The sequence below is a fragment of the Hyperolius riggenbachi genome, chromosome 12, assembly GCF_040937935.1.
Source record: "Hyperolius riggenbachi isolate aHypRig1 chromosome 12, aHypRig1.pri, whole genome shotgun sequence".
Taxonomy (NCBI): domain Eukaryota; kingdom Metazoa; phylum Chordata; class Amphibia; order Anura; family Hyperoliidae; genus Hyperolius; species Hyperolius riggenbachi.
Window position 1 is genome coordinate 72207713 of NC_090657.1, and position 18135 is coordinate 72225847.

At 47.1% G+C, this 18135-nt stretch overlaps 1 long non-coding RNA gene across 1 annotated transcript in view; it reads right to left on the minus strand.

The window, feature by feature from the left end:
- Window positions 1-2636: 2636 nt before the first annotated feature.
- The window catches only part of LOC137541318 (uncharacterized), a 70439-nt gene continuing 54940 nt past the window's right edge, over window positions 2637-18135 (minus strand). The window contains exon 3 of the long non-coding RNA XR_011025124.1: window positions 2637-3120. This is a non-coding gene — a long non-coding RNA (uncharacterized lncRNA). The remainder of the gene's footprint in view (window positions 3121-18135) is intronic.

An 18135-nucleotide genomic window follows, 5' to 3' on the forward strand; every position in this document is an offset into this window, starting at 1 on the left:
ACTCTCGGTTAGTGCAGAATTCCGTGCAGTATCTGGTTCATTGGAAGGGATATGGTGTAGAGGAAAGAACTTGGGTGCCAGATTGTCGCATGCATGCGGAAGAATTAAAGAAAGAGTTTCATGACTCACATCCTGGGAAGCCTGGTGGGAAGTGTCCGGAGTCCACTCCTCGGGGGGGGGGGGGGGGGGTACTGGAAAGGATTGCGGAGATGCCGGCTGTCTACGCGTTCAGACCGGCGGTTTCCGCACAGCAGCATGCGTCTGGTTTGTCTGAGCCTTCTAGTGCACACAGATGGAGAGCTACGCGCGCGCGCTGAGAGGCAGGACCTTTATGCCAGGAGGAGAGGGATCAGCTGATCAGGTTTGTCAGCTGATCCCAGCGCAGACTGTCATTGGCTGAGTAGCGCTGGGTGGCACTGAGGAGCGCGGCACTATATATAAATCTCGCTGGTCAGTCTCAGGTTGTCTGCCGTTGCGAATACATACGTGTGAGCACTCAGACCATAGTCAGATCCCACAGTGTGTTAGAACCAGGTGGACCTGGGAATTCACACTTAGCCAGATTACGCTTGTGTCATTACTGTGTTATACTTTAGACCAGTTCCAGGGTGTTGTGACCAAGGACCTCACACCCAAGCTTAGGAATACTGTGTCATTGCTGTGTTATACTTTAGACCAGTTCCAGGGTGTTGTGACCAAGGACCTCACACCCAAGCTTAGGAATACTGTGTCATTGCTGTGTTATACTTTAGACTAGTTCCTGGGTGTTGAGACCACGGACCTCACACTCTAGACTAGGCCTCTGCTTTATCTGTTATGACCAATTGCTCTCTCGACCTCTCTCCTGCTTTCTGATTCGGTACCTATGCATATCTGCCTACCTGTTGCAAACTCTGCCTGTACCTGGTTACCGAATCAGCCTTCTGTCTCTGTACCTTATCTGTTTGTGTGTTGCCAACCTGGCCTGGCCGACCCTTCTGGCTGTCACTCATACCTTGAGTGTTCAGTCTGTCTGTACTACCTGTGACACTACCCCGCCAAGTGTCAGGTAGCTGCAGAGACCTCCTGTTCCTCAGAGAGGCCTCTCGGCAGTCCAGTCAGGGGCTCTATCCCTTAGGATTCCTTTGGCTGCAGTATAGTCTGATTCCCAGTATTGCAGGGAATCACTGGCTCGAAGGTTATCTCTATCCCCTTTCCTAGGAGATAGTTCACACACAGCCAGGGGCCTCCTGCTCCTCAGGTGGTCCATGCTCATTGTTATCTGCGTCTCCCGCCCCACGGAAGACAGCCTACTGTTGCACCAAAACACTTACAATTTATCAGGTGTCCAGAGGTTAGTCATACTTGTATTATTGGTGATTCTGCAGATCATCAATAATCGGATTCTTTCTGTGTGCTGACACCAATCGTTACAATTATCAGAAACACCTGATCTGCATATGATTGTTCAGGGTCTATGGCTACAAGTATTAGAGACAGAGAATCAGCAGGGCTGCCAGGCAACTGGTATTTTTTTTTAAAAAGTCAATAAATATGGCTGCCTCTATATCCCTCTCGTTACAGTTGTCCTTTAATTCATTCTGTCAATATGCTATACTGTATAATGTTAGTTTGTTAAAGTAAACCAGAGGTGAAAAATTGTTAATATATACTTAACGTTGGTGTTTGAGAGACTAATCAGACAGCTCCAGGCTACTTCTTTCATCCAGCCATCACTCCATCTTAGAGGGTTGTGTAGAGTCACTATATTAACCCCCCTGGCGGTTTGCAAAAAATCCGCCAGGGGGCAGCAAATCTTTTTTTTTAATTTTTTTTTTTTTTTCATGTAGCGAGACAAAGTCTCGCTACATGATAGCCGCTGCTCAGCGGCATCCCCCCAGCCCCTCCGATCAGAGATCAGGAGATCCCGTTCAAATGGCGACGGGCGGGATGACGTCACCGACGTCATCGACGTCGTGACGTCAGAGGGGACTCCGATCTGCCCCATAGCGCTGCCTGGCACTGATTGGCCAGGCAGCGCACGGGGTCTGGGGGGGGGGCGGCCGCGGCGAGAGGAATTGCGGCGGATCGGCGGGTAGCGGCGGCGATCAGATGCTACACGCAGCTAGCAAAGTGCTAGCTGCGTGTAGCAAAAAAAAATTATGCAAATCGGCCCAGCGGGGCCTGAGCGGTGCCTCCCGGCGGCATAGCCCGTGCTCAGCACGGGCTTACCGCCAGGGAGGTTAACACATCAGGTACACTTTTATGTTTGATGCTGTTATTGTGCATTCTGCTGATCTGTGTTTTATAGTTTGTTGTATTTCTTGCTGTTGTGAAGCTTACCAGTTAATTCCTAACACATTCAGCTGGCAAAAACAATTGCATGCCTTGGACATGAGTGATGCACATACCCCAGGCATCTGCACTCTGCAGACAAATGGGGCAGATCAGCTTGTGGTGGCACATGGGCACTGTAGGACCATGTTACTTGTTGTCTCCATGGGCCTCTCTACTGGACTTGGTGAGACTGGCTGGCTTGTTTATGGCATGGCACATGTGGTGCACTAGACATGCCCAGTGTTCTGCCCCTCTGTTGGAATTATAAAAAAACCAGATACTCCACAGCCTGTCCTGTCCCCTGAGAAAAACTCAAAACAGAAAAAATACACCTTTATTTCAAATTCAGGGTCGTAACAATAGACCATGCAAGGGATGCCTCCGCAGGGGGCCCAGAAGCCACAGGGGGCCCGTGGGGGGAACAGTTTGAGTGTCTGACAGCTAAGGACATGGAGAGAAAAAACGTATTCTGCTCTCGCACCATTGTTATATTGACTGCATATGACACAGATAAGGACTCATACACTGTCCCTGCTCCTTAGGGTTCATAAAAAAACATCTGTCTCTAACTGCTGCAAAGTTCTGATGACTTCATGTACAACCTTACAAAGTAGTCACGTTTTGAAAAAAAGTTGAAGACTTTCCCTTTTCAGCAATCACTCCGAAAGGATTCCTAGATTCTTATCACACACAGGCTAATGACCTTATGGCTCTGATTACATTTACAACACAGTGGAGTGGAGATTGATGTCTGACTGTTGCTGCCTTTTTGAGAGCTTGTTGTCTCACATGGAGTCCAAGATCCTGTAATAACAGTATCAATCAGTGACATTTTGAATGTTTTGCCAAAGTTACAGTAAATACTATATCTTCTTATGTTCAGCATGCCATTGTTGTTCCTCCATATAGCATGTGCTCTCATGTAGTAAGATAATACGGCTGTGTGTGTATGTATGTAGTGGGAGCAGAGCTTCGACAAGGGACTTGTCGGCTGCAAGGGGCTGGAGGAAGCCCCGGGTAAGTAGATCTAGGGGTAGCATAGATTGCCTGACGTTTCCTTTAGGTCTAAGTGTTTTTATCAGCATGGGGAAAACACATTGGTCCTGTAATGAACAGCGGAGATGCCGCCGCATGGTCTAGTGACAGGGCGGCTATCTCCGCGGTCAAACCGGCGGTTTCCGCGCAGCGACACACGTCTGGCTTGGCTGGACCTTCTAGTTCACACAGATGGAGAGCTACGCCGCGCGCCAGGCGACAGGACAGTTATATCAGCAGAAGGGGAATCAGTTGATCAGGCCGATCAGCTGATCCCAGCTGGACTCTGGATTGGCTGAGTGGCTCGGGCGGAGCTGCACAACACTGCAAGTATATATAGATCTTGCTTGTCAGTTGCTGCTTGTCTGCCGTTGCGAATACTTACGTGTGACCACTCAGACCTCAGTCAGATCCTACAGTGTGTTAGAACCAGGTGGACCTGGGAATTCACACTTAGCCAGATTACGCTATTGTTATATGCTGTGTTATACTTTAGACCAGTTCCAGGGTGTTGTGACCAAGGACCTCACACCCAAGTTTAGGATTACTGTGTCATTACTGTGTTATACTTTAGACCAGTTCCAGGGTGTTGTGACCAAGGACCTCACACCCAAGCTTAGGATTACTGTGTCATTACTGTGTTATACTCTAGACCAGTTCCAGCAGTTCCAGGGTGTTGAGACCAAGGACCTCACACCCAAGCATAGGATACTGTGTTATTCTTTAGACTAATTCCTGGGTGTCTAGACCAAGGTCCTCACACCCCAGACTAGGATTGTGATTTATATCTGTTATGACCATTTGCTCGTGTTTTGCCGACCTGGCCTGGCCGACCCTTCTGGCTGTCACTCATCCCTTGAGCGTTCAGTCTGTCTGTACTACCCGTGACACTATTCCACCAAGTGTCAGTTAGCTGCAAGGACCTCTTGCTCATCCGAGAGTCCTTCCTGCAACACAGCCAGTGGCCTCTATCCCATTGGAGTCCCTTGGCTGCAGTACAGTCTGATTTCCAGTTTACCAAGGAATCACTGGCTGCCAGATTATCACTATCTCCTCTCTCTAGGAGATAGTCCCTGCACAGTCCAGGGCCACCTGCCCCTCAGGTGGTTCCTGGCCGAGCTGCCTGTATCTCCCGCCTCACGGGAGATAGCCTACAGTTACACTTAACACTTATACTTCATTAGGTGTCCAGAGGTTAGTCATACTTGTATTATTGGTGATTCTGCAGATCATCCATAATCAGGTATACATCTGTATTGTTGATGATTCTGCAGATCATCAATAATCAGATTCTCTCTGTGTGCTGACACCAATCGTTACAGGTCCTCAGTTTTCCTGTGCAGAAAGCGAGGGGGGTGGGAGGGCCCCATCCAAAGCCTTGTACCTGCCGTATCTGTGACTTTTACGTCAACTTCATCTTAGGGTTATGACATCTGCACTTCACGAACTTGGTTGACAGCAGCCCCATTCTGTAGGACGTCACATCACTGACACAAGTATTGGCTTATCTTATCTCCTACCTTCATCAGTAAAGCAGCCTGCGCTCGCTTGCACACATGCCAAAATACTAATGTTTACCAGCTTCAGAGATCAGCTTACATAATGTGGTATTTATAAGGTGGGGACATTTCTTGGCAGCACCGAGTGTCAACATACCAGTTCTAGAGACAGTGCTGAAACACTGGCAGTGTAAATAGCTTCACTCGTAAACACCTTGCTTCACGAAAATAAACTCCAGGCTGGTGGAGTGTGCACCGCAGAGGGGAGGAGCTACTATCAGCTAATACTGGGTGACCAATAGCAAGATTTTCTATTCAGAAACTGTTACTGTTTTGCACTTTAGTTCTGTTGTCTTATAGTATTAAGTGTACTTATGATGAAGATATGGGGTTAACTCTAAATTGTCCCCAGATTATTCATGTAACTAATTATGACTCTTTACTCCCTTAAAGCAGAATATAACCCAGCATTTCATATTTGCTCTAAAACATTGTTTACAGCATATTATATGAAATCAGCATATTTTTTTTATTCGAAGGGTTACACACAGAGCTTGAAAGTTCAGTGCAGTGAAATCTGGACACATCCGAAGATTTAGATTATGTTATCTTGTGTTTACTTAAATGTATCAAGTGAGGAATGTGACACATTCTCTGACTGCGGAGAAGCAGCTCAACACAGAGACTCAAAGCATGTCTGCCTTTAATACATAATGAATAAAAACAGTTATTAATACAATGCAAAGTCAGCTCACAAAGCAAAAAACTGTACTTTTGGAAACCTATAACTTCTAAATGAATAATAATACTTATGCACATATGCAAATATGATAACCGTATGGCATATAAAAAGTAGGAAAACATGTTTTTATTGAATATTATGTCAGGGTTTTAAATCACTTTAAAGAGATCTGAGGCCCCCAGCTGCATATTGTTCTTATTTTAATTACATATGACACACTTTATTGGCAATCTTTAAACTTAAAGGGTACCAGATGTGAAAATAGTAATAGAAACGGAGGGAGCAGGCATATAGTCTTACCTGTCCTGATGCCTGTCGCTCCCCCCATTCTCTTTTCTGCCCCCCGCATTATGCCTAAATGCCCCCCGGGACCCTCTTCCAGGTTGCCGGAGTCAGGCTTTACTGCTCAGATGCTGGCCAGGCTGTGCGCATCCTACAGCGCACGCCTGTGGCTGGGAGAGCTCTGCACATGCATATGACTTAATTCACATGACGTAGTGACATCACTGTAGGACGCGTACAGCCCGTCCAGCACCTGCTCAGTAAAGCCCGACTCTGGCGACCCGGAAGAGGGATCTGGGGGACATTTAGGCATAATGTGGGGGGCAGAAAGGAGAACAGGCGAGCGACATGCAAAGGAAACCAGGAAAAAAATGATTGACTCGCATACATGCCCCTTTTCCAGTATAGCCCCCTCCAGAATAGCCAGATGTGCCCCCGGTACAAGTCAGCCCCCTCCCCATAGCTAAAGGTGCCCCAAGGATGATGCAGCAGTGTCTCAAGAAGCAACTAGATGGTGTCATAGATTTGAGATACAGCCATTGCTGCACAGGAAGCATCCCCGATCATTGCACTGCAAATAAATTGCTTGCACGCTCAACTCCACAAGCCAGGGGACATAGGTAGTCTTGAGCAATGCACTCTGCACACCATGTTGCCGGGGATGGAGGGCATAGTGTGTATCCAGGCTGAAGTACTTCCTCACATGTGGTAGGAGCGTGCGAGTGCTGCTGTAGGCTTGGACTGCTAGGCTATAAACAAAATACATGGCAGCCGGTCAGCATAATGGTAGTAGCGGTGGGGGAGGGGCGCCTTTTCCCCACACAGCACCTCAAGCAGTTGCTTGTACTGCATTTTGGTAGAAGCACCCCTGTTCACAAGGGAAACATCACTGTTGCAAATTACAGATGCAGAAGAGTCTCAATCTTTCACTTGTAATATTAAAATACTTAACTCAGGAAGAAGTGAAGGCAAGACTAAATAAATAAAAAATAGACAAGGCACCTGGCCCGGATGGCATAAATCCTCGGGTCCTAAGGGAATTAAGTTCAGTTAGAGATAAACCCCTTTATCTTATCTTTTTTGTGAGTCTCTTTCAACTGGCAGAGTCCCAGTGGATTGGCGTACAGCCCACATTTTCCCATTATTTAAGAAGGGCAAACAATCAGATCCAGGAAATTATAGACCTGTAAGCGTATATAAGTTGTATGTAAACTATTTGAAGGGTTACTAAGAGATACTATGCAGGACTTCATAGTAGAAAATAATCTTATTTCTGAGCATCAGCATGGGTTTACTAAAGACAGGTCCTGTTTGACTAACATGCTCAGCTTTTATGAGGTAGTGAACGCTAATGTGGATATTGGGAATGCTGTAGTTGTGATATACTTGGACTTTGCTAAGGCCTTCGAACCTGTTCCCCACTGGTGCAAAAGTTGAGGATGCAAGGACTGGGGAAGAGTCTGTGTGCATGGATAGGGAACTGGCTAATGGACAGAAAACAAAGAGTTGTGGTCAATGGATCATACTCAAAATGGGAGACTGTTAGCAGTGGGGTCCCACAGGGATCTGTACTGGGTCCAGTGCTCTTCAATTTATTTATTAATGACCTAGTAGATGCAGTAGATCATCAACTCTCAGGAATATAGTGACATATTGCAACAGGATCTGGAAAGGATGGCTATATGGACACATAAATGGCAGATGAAATTCAATGTTGAAAAATGTAAAGTCATGCATTTTGGTCATACCAATGGCCTAGCACCATATAAAATAAATGGGATACAGTTGGGGACATCAAACTTGGAGAAGGACTTAGGAGTACTCATCGACAGCAAGTTACATAGTTATTTTGGTTGAAAAAAGACATACGTCCATCGAGTTCAACCAGAGAACAAAGTACAACATCAGCCTACTCCCTCACATGTCCCTGTTGATCCAGAGGAAGGCAAGGAAGTTAAATAATCGTATTCAATGCCAAGCCGCTGCAGCTAAAGCTAATAAAATTTTGGGATGCATTAAAAGGGAAATATAAACTTGAGATGCTAGCATAATATTGCCCCTATTTAACTCTCTAGTAAGGCCACATCTGGAATATGGAATTCAGTTCTGGGCACCACATTACAGGAAAGATATTGCAGTTTTAGAGCAGGTGCAGAGATGAGAAACAAAATTGATATGAGGGACGGAAGGTCTCACTTACCAAGAAAGGTTAGATAAACTGGGTTTATTTAGTCTAGAGAAAAGACGCCTTAGAGGGGATCTAATTAACATGTATAAATACATCAGAGTGCAATATAAAAGATTGGTGGATGAGCTTTTTGTCCCTAGGCCTTCTCAAAGGACTAGCGGACATGATCTGCGCATGGAGGAAAAACATTTAAGCCATTTATTTAGATAAGGGTTCCTTACAGTAAGAGTGATTAAGATGTGGAATGCATTGCCACAGAAAGTAGTTATGGCAAATTCTATATCTGCATTTAAAGGGGACTTAGATGCTTTCCTTTCGTTGAAAGACATCCATGGCTACAATTACTAGGTAATGCCCAGTGATGTTGATCCAGGGATATTATCTGATTGCCATTTGGAGTCAGGAAGGAATTTTTTTACCTTTTGGGGCTAATTGGACCATGCCTTGTAAGGGTTTTTCGCCTTCCTCTGGATAAATATGTGAGGGAGCAGGCTGGTGTTGTACTTTGTTCTCTGGTTGAACTCGTTGGACGTATGTCTTTTTTCAACCTAAACAACTATGTAACTAAAATCTCTAAAAACGTCTGTAAATGCTCATTAATGTTAAGGTCTGGGGATTGTGGTGGCCAGATGAGATGCTCAACTTCATTAGAATGTTCCCCGTGCCATTCTTTAACTATTCTAGCTGTATGGATTGGGGCATTATCATCTTGAAAGATGACATTCCCCTCCGGAAACCGTTCTTGAACCATAGGATGAACTTGGTCACCCAAAATTCCTAAATAGTCTCTGCTGTTAATTCTTCCATGAAGGTGTGAAGGATTGCGGAAAAGCCGCCGTGTGCTCTGACGGCGCGGCGGCTGGTTCCGCGTTCAGCCTGGCGGTTTCTGCGCGGCGACATGTGTCTGATGTGGTTCAGCCTTCCTGTGCACATAGGCTGAGGAATGCGCACGCCGAGAGGCAGAAGCTTTATGGGAAGCAGAAAGGGGTCAGCTGACTCTACTGGTCAACTGATCCCAGAACGAATGGCGGTTGGCTGAAGGGGACTGGGCGGCGCTGATCTGCGCTGCACTATGTAGCTGCTTGTCCTTCAGTCTCACGTTGTCTGCCGTTGCGAATGCTTATGTGTTGGCACACAGACCACAGTCAGATCCTACAGTGTGTTAAGAGCCAGGTGGACCTGGGGATTCACACTGAGCTAGATTACTCTTGTGGCTATGTTGTGCTTTAGACCAGTTCCAGGGTGTTGTGACTATGGACCTCACACCCAAGACTAGGACACTGTGTCAGTTCTATGTTATGCTTTAGACCAGTTCCAGGGTGTTGTGACTAGTGTTGGGCGAACACCTAGATGTTCGGGTTCGCGAACGTTCGCCGAACATCGCCGCGATGTTCGGGTGTTCGCGCCGAACTCCGAACATAATGGAAGTCAATGGGGACCCGAACTTTCGTGCTTTGTAAAGCTTCCTTACATGCTACATACCCCAAATTAGCAGGGTATGTGCACCTTGGGAGTGGGTACAAGAGGAAAAAAAATATTTGAAAAAGAGCTTATAGTTTTTGAGAAAATTGATTGTAAAGTTTCAAAGGAAAAACTGTCTTTTAAATGTGGAAAATGTCATGTTTCTTTGCACAGGTAACATGCTTTTTGTCGCCATGCAGTCATAAATGTAATACAGAGAAGAGGTTCCAGGAAAAGGGACCGGTAACGCTAACCCAGCAGCAGCAGCACACGTGATGGAACAGGAGCAGGCGCAGGAGGAGAAGGCCATGCTTTTTGAGACACAACAACCCAGGCCTTGCATGAGGACAAGAAGCGTGCGGATAGCATGCTTTTTAACGCCATGCAGTCATAAATGTAATAAAGATAAGAGGTTCAATAAACGGGGACCGGGCGTCAACGCTAACCCAGCAGCAGCAGCAGACGTGATGGAACAGGAGGAGGCGCAGGAGGAGAAGGCCACGCTTTCAGGTGCAACTCAGGCCTTGCATGAGGACAAAAAAATGTGTGCGCAAAGCAATGCAATGAGTAGTTTTCAGGACACAATGGGCTATTCGGAGGAGCTATTCCCACCCCCACAATCTTCTACCTGTGAAAGGTCAATGGAACAGCCACAAATGTTGTGCCCGGATTCACAACCTTTTTCTGTGGAAAATGCACCTCGCACTGAAATGCAAGGCGAGGCCGAGGATGAACATGACGTCAACAACTCAACATGACGCAAAATGGGGGCGGAACAGAAAGCTGCTTTCAATGTTTTGAAGGCCTTAATTGCCTCCGGTGGCCAGTTAGATGCATCATTCATCACACCCAAATCCCAGAGCAATGTGTGCAGGAATTTGAATCGCAGGAGGTGTACCGAGATCATCTGGACAAGTGACCAAGTGACAAGTGACCAAGTGACAAAGTGACCAGTGACAAAGTGACAAAATGACAAAGTGACAAGTGACAAAGTGACAAGTGACAAAGTGACAAAATGACAAGTGACAAAATGACAAAGTGACCAGTGACAAAGTGACAACTGAGAGGTTGTTCTGGGGAGCTCCACTGCACTCAGTCGCATATGAGGAGAGGTCTCGTCGGGACTGCTGATCCTCCTCAGCTTGCTCAAAGCCTTGAGGGTTCCTGAAGATCCTCTGCTTGGAGTTCGCCGGGGTTCAGCTTGGTGTCGGGGTCGGCGGCGTCCTCCTCACTCCAACGTGGCAGATCTTCTGTTGAAGGAAAAAAAAAAAACATTGTTAAAAGTCCAGTACCGCTTCTGAAGGACTCACCAAGAGATGCAGGAGATGCTTCATCGCTCGCTGGGTGATGTCCCTCCCTACGCGCTGGAATTCTACGCTGCACATGCTAGCACGCTTTTGCGCAGTGCCGAGGCGCATTCCAGCAGCTAGCTACCAAGCTTCTGTGGATCTGATTGGGCCACCATGTTAGATCTCTGCCAAGTCCTCCAAAATTTTGAGCAATCCACGTTGCGTGACTGAGCAGTGACAACTCTACAGTCAGCATTACAATACCACTGCTGTGTTTACTGAAGAAATCAATGTTGAAGATGGAAACCGCTGGCATGATGCAAGTGGGGGATTCTGAAGATGAAAACGATCAGCGTGATGATACCAACATCAGGCAACCTGCCTCAGGAAACGCTGGTCCCAGCTATGACAAAGAACAGGACGAGGAACAGCTGGAGTTGGAGCAGGAATTGGATGCCCCCACTGCCGAGGGACAGAGCGGTGCACGTTGGACTTCCACAATTTAGCGGGAATGGACAGCAGAAGAGGAAGAAAGTGATGCTGGTGGCGAATATGGTGCATCACAACAATCACAACGCTCACAAGAACATGAAGACAGAGGAGTCTGGCAGGACTCTCTGGCACACATGGCTCAATTCATGCTAGACTGCATTGAACGCGGCCCGCGCATTATTCACTATTCATTATTATTCATTATTCTGGAATCTGGACAACACCAATTACTGGGTTTATACCCAGTTTATACAAACACAATGTTAAAAAACTGATTGAAGAAAGTGTCAGACAGGTCAAAAATGGAACAATTCCAGCAGGCCCTTGAGGATGGAGACTTTAGAGAGGAGATTGACATCCTCCTCCTTCTCTAGCCAGTTGTACGCCGACAGACTGACTTCAGCAAACCCAGGAGGACCAGGAGGGCAGCAAAGAACACAAGCTGCTGCTAGTGCCGAAAAGGGAATGGTATTGGCAGTGTCCTTGGAGTGGGAACATTTTCTGACACCCATGCAGCAGCCCACAGAACAGCAATCGGGCAGTTCCACGTCCTCCAACACCAATCGCCTGGAGAAGATGGTCAAGGTCCAGGACTACATGTCAGATGGCGTAGCTGTGTTGAACAATCCATCTGCAGACAGACGGTGAGTGTGACAGGCAGCACAGAAGGACCATGGCAACTCACTCATAGTACCACAGTTTGATAGTGCTGCCCAAAAAATTATATGGATCCGTGGACCCGGGCACTGCGGGCAGTACTGGGAAGTGGGAACGCAGATTTTAGTACCTAAACACACGATACAACATGTTTTCCGGGGTCGGACTCTGAGGCACATACAGATGGTCCCGATCATCATCCTCATCATACAACTCTTCTCCTGAGTCTGACCCACCCACCACCTCTGCCACCCCAACATCCCCAGACACAGACCCCTCATCGTCCTCAACATTAACTTGGGATGCTGGCCTGAGCCAGACCTCCTCCTCCACATCAGGCCCCATCATCTCCTCAATGGCAGCCCTCATTAATCGCTCTGGCGACGGACCGATGGACACAACGTTCTCCTCCGGGGAGGGCTGCTGCTGACCACTGGCTGCTGGGGTGGAGTTTATAGCTTGCGTGGGGCGTTGGCTGTTGCTGTTGTTGGGAGTGCTGCTCACAGCGGAGGTCTCTGAGGAACTCATGGTGAGCTCATATAGTGGTTGGCGGTGAGTGGAGTATTACTGATCCCAGCAATATACACACTGACTGGCAGAGTACGCAATGCTATATAGTCTGGCTGAGCGGTGTACACAGAGTGGCAGTAAACAGAATGCTATATAGTGTGGCTGAGCGAGCGGTGTACTACTATTCCCAGCAGACACAGAACAGTAAACAGAATGCTATATAGTGTGGCTGAGCGAGGTACACAGAGTGGCAGTAAACAGAATGCTATATAGTGTGGCTGAGCGAGCGGTGTACTACTATTCCCAGCAGACACAGAACAGTAAACAGAATGCTATATAGTGTGGCTGAGCGAGCGGTGTACTACTATTCCCAGCAGACACAGAACAGTAAACAGAATGCTATATAGTGTGGCTGAGCGAGCGGTGTACTACTATTCCCAGCAGACACAGAACAGTAAACAGAATGCTATATAGTGTGGCTGAGCGAGGTACACAGAGTGGCAGTAAACAGAATGCTATATAGTGTGGCTGAGCGAGCGGTGTACTACTATTCCCAGCAGGCACAAAACAGTAAACAGAATGCTATATAGTGTGGCTGAGCGAGGTACACAGAGTGGCAGTAAACAGAATGCTATATAGTGTGGCTGAGCGAGCGGTGTACTACTATTCCCAGCAGACACAGAACAGTAAACAGAATGCTATATAGTGTGGCTGAGCGAGGTACACAGAGTGGCAGTAAACAGAATGCTATATAGTGTGGCTGAGCGAGCGGTGTACTACTATTCCCAGCAGACACAGAACAGTAAACAGAATGCTATATAGTGTGGCTGAGCGAGGTACACAGAGTGGCAGTAAACAGAATGCTATATAGTGTGGCTGAGCGAGCGGTGTACTACTATTCCCAGCAGACACAGAACAGTAAACAGAATGCTATATAGTGTGGCTGAGCGGTGTACCACTATTCCCAGCAGCGATACAGAGCACAATGCTATACAGTGGCGGGTGAGCGGTGTACCACTATTCCCAGCAGCGACACAGAGCACAATGCTATACAGTGGCGGGTGAGCGGTGTACCACTATTCCCAGCAGCAACACAGAGCACAATGCTATACAGTGGCGGGTGAGCGGTGTACCACTATTCCCAGAAGACAGAGTGGCAGTAAACAGAATGCTATATAGTGTGGCTAAACGAGCGGTGTACTACTATTCCCAGCAGACACAGAACAGTAAACAGAATGCTATATAGTGTGGCTGAGCGAGGTACACAGTGGCAGTAAACACAATGCTGAGCGAGCGGTGTACTACTATTCCCAGCAGCGACACAATGACTGGGGGGACCCTGGCTAGCGTGGCTGGAGTGCGAACTACCCTGCCTGCCTACCCAAAGCTAAACCCACAGACAAATGGCGGAAATATGACGTGGTTCGGGTATTTATTTACCCGAACCACGTGACAGTTCGGCCAATCAGAGCGCGTTCGGGTCCGAACCACGTGACCCGTTCGGCCAATCACAGCGCTAGCCGAACGTTCGGGGAACGTTCGGCCATGCGCTCTTAGTTCGGCCATGCGGCCGAACGGTTTGGCCGAACACCATCAGGTGTTCGGCCGAACTCGAACATCACCCGAACAGGGTGATGTTCTGCAGAACCCGAACAGTGGCGAACACTGTTCGCCCAACACTAGTTGTGACTACGGACCTCACACCCAAGACTAGGATACTGTGTCAGTTCTATGTTATGCTTTAGACCAGTTCCGGGGTGTTGTGACTACGGACCTCACACCCAAGACTAGGATACTGTGTCAGTTCTATGTTATGCTCTAGACTAGTTCTGGGGTGTTGTGATCACGGACCTCACACCCCAGAACTAGGGTAATTCGGTAGGCTAGTTCCAGGGTGTTGTGATCACGGACCTCACACCCAGAGCTAGGATTGTATTGTATGTGTATTTGCCTTAGCCCAGTTCCAGGGCATAGATAATAGGCCCTCACACCTAATTAGGGCCAGTCTGTTCATATTAGCAGCAGGGCTTCCTGCAACCCAGCCTGGGTCCCTCTCCTAGGGAGTCCTCAGGCTACAGGAATATTCCCCACAGTCAGGGGAGTATTCCTCAAGTCACTCAGGCCACCGGGGTCCCTGGTGGTCTATACTTTACAGTTGTACTGTTACACCAAACACTCACATTATACTGGTGTCCAGAGGTTAGACATTCCCGGATTATTGGTGATACTGCAGATCATCCATAATCTGGTGTATATCTGCATTGCGGGTGATTCTGCAGATCACCAGTAATCAGATTCTCTCTGCGTGTTGACACCCATCGATACAGAACGGCAGACCAAAACAATATGGACGCACTTGACAGTCGTCTGCTTGCATTCACCACCTCGGTGGAGAATTGCATCAGCGTGCTGGATAGTCATCAGACCCAGATCGATGCTTTGTCTGGGTCTATACAAGCCCTTCAGACGACTGTTAATGCAGTGCGGTCCCCTCTTGTTACCGATTTACGCATGCCGGTGCCCGAGAAGTTTTCTGGTCACAGATCTGACTTTCGAAACTTTAAAGATCGAGTGTTATCATACTTTGGGTTAAGACCTAATTCATCTGGTACTGTCGCACAGAGAATTATCTTTATTAAGACTCTGTTGACAGGGGATTCTCAGACCTGGGCATATGGTCTGCAACCAGGGGATAAGGCCCTGACCTCGGTGGAGGAATTTTTAAAGCTATGGCTATAATTTACGATGATCCGGATATTGCTTCGACCGCTGAGCGGAATCTCAAGACTCTGCGGCAGGGCAAGGATTCGGTAGAGATTTATGCAGCTGAGTTCAGGAAGTGGGCGGTGTCGGCTAGATGGGGCTCATTCGCACTGTTAGACTGCTTCTTGTCAGGATTATCAGATGCAGTTTCTAGTCTGATGTTAGGCTATCCTGAACCAAAGTCCATTGATGAGGCCATTACACTAGCAGTCAGAGTGGATCGTCGCTTACGATATCAGAGGCAGACTCGGGGCAGGAATAGTGTGATATATGTTTCCTATGCCTCGTCTCCACCTACGTCACCTCCTCCTGAACCCATGCAGATTGGTAGGTCAAAATTGTCTCGGGTCGAGCAGAGTCGCAGGAAAGCCGAGCAGCTCTGTTTGTACTGTGCAGAGGAGGGTCATAAAGGGCAGAACTGTCCCAAGAAGTCGGGAAACACTGCCGCCTAGGAGTAGTCAGAGGTAATACCCTAGGCGTGCAGAATTTATCTCTTCATGATGATCGGTTGCTTCTCCCATGTATAATTTCATGGGAAGGTCAGACAGTTTCTACTGAGGCCTTTCTTGACTCTGGCTCTGCGGCCAATTTTATCGACTACGAATTTGCCAGAAAATTGGGAATTCCTATTCTCCCATTAGATCATAAAGTGTTGGCTACTGCGGTGGATGACTCTCCTCTGCAGAGTAAATACCCTCTGTCTCAGACTCCAGAGTTGGGGGTCACCATAGGGGTTTTACATAGAGAGAGTCTGCAGTTTTTTGTGTTACGGATGGCAACTTCCACGGTTATCCTTGGCCTGCCGTGGTTACGACTTCACGCCCCTCAGATTAATTGGGCCTCTGGTCAGCTAACAAACTGGTCTACCCACTGCCATCATCATTGTTTGGCGAAGGTAACCATGGGTAACACCAGAATTCAGGTGTAAGGATTGCCAGAGCAGTATAAAGAATTTGCTGATGTATTTTGTCCTAAGGCAGCAGATAGACTACTTTCAAATCCTAATTATGGGTGCACAGGTGCTGAATAATATGGATGGAGAATTAATCGATAATAAATGGATCAATATTTTATTATAAAAGTCAAAATTACATGCATAATCCACATGCATTACCCTCAATCACACTGTATCCACACATGCATGGGAGTCATATGGTGTCCATTAAAAAATGTGTAAATTACATATATACTTAGAGACTCCGCAGGGTTTTTCTTTAAAAATACTAAAAGACTGAAAGAGTATCTCTAATCAATCCCACAGTTCCGTGGCTGTTATCAGCTTTCCCTGTATATGTTTATGTCCCAAACAAATTGTTGTCCACAAATATGCACTATATATACTGTTTGGTGGGTTTTGAAAAAAAAATGCTTAGTTCGTTTTGAACTCCCGACCTGGGTAGCGGCGAGCTACGCTTTGATCTCTGTGGCTCCACGTAGGTACTGGACGGTGTCACCGGCCGAGTTCTCCTATAGTCTCGTGGGAACTCGCCGGACTCTCCAGTCATACAACTCAGAGCGCTCCTGCGCGGTGACGTCACGTCTTTTCCCAGTGGTATGGAGCTGCGTATTGGTCCGCTCTATTTTGTGTTAAGCTCCGGGTTTTCACCTTGCTGTTTTGCGTTCCACGGCGCTTCCTGGATTGGATGCGTTCCACAGCGCTTCCTGGATTGCAAGAGTTGAAATAAACAGCAGATTTTTTAGCATCAACTTCAGATGTCAGTCAAACCTCCTAGTGCTCGGTACTTCAGCAGTCAATGGGGCGCCCCTACAGACTGACTTTGATTGACATGTTTCGACAATAACTATTGTCTTCCTCAGAATCAGTACTGACCAATACGCAGCTCCATACCACTGGGAAAAGACGTGACGTCACCGCGCAGGAGCGCTCTGAGTTGTATGACTGGAGAGTCCGGCGAGTTCCCACGAGACTATAGGAGAACTCGGCCGGTGACACCGTCCAGTACCTACGTGGAGCCACGGAGATCAAAGCGTAGCTCGCCGCTACCCAGGTCGGGAGTTCAAAACGAACTAAGCATCAGGAATACCACAGTGTCAGGTGACATCAACCTTTTTTTTTCAAAACCCACCAAACAGTATATATAGTGCATATTTGTGGACAACAATTTGTTTGGGACATAAACATATACAGGGAAAGCTGATAACAGCCACGGAACTGTGGGATTGATTAGAGATACTCTTTCAGTCTTTTAGTATTTTTAAAGAAAAACCCTGCGGAGTCTCTAAGTATATATGTAATTTACACATTTTTTAATGGACACCATATGACTCCCATGCATGTGTGGATACAGTGTGATTGAGGGTAATGCATGTGGATTATGCATGTAATTTTGACTTTTATAATAAAATATTGATCCATTTATTATCGATTAATTCTCCATCCATATTATTCAGCACCTGCGCACCCATAATTAGGATTTGAAAGTAGTGTTTTTTAAGGTGGGAGGAGGGGGATACCCACCTCATCTGGGAAGCAGCAGGTGGGCAGTATCAGGATCTTTTTAGCTTTATTCAGGCAGCGCCATCTAACTTTTGTTGAGCAGATAGACTGCCTCCTCACCGTCCCTTTGATTGTCCAGTTGACTTAAGATCTGGTTGTATGCCCCCTAGGGGTCATCTATATAACTTGTCCGGGCCAGAGAAATTGGCAATGCAAGAATACATCAAAGAAAATGTAGCCAAGGGTTTTATCCGCCCCTCTCGGTCACCTGCGGGGGCCGGGTTCTTTTTTGGCAAGAAAAAAGATGGGGGCCTACGTCCCTGCATTGACTATCGGGGCGTAAACAAGATCACAGTAAAAAATCGTTACCCCCTGCCTATGATTGATGATTTATTTTCTCAGATCACAAATGCTAAAATTTTCTCGAAATTGGACTTAAGGGG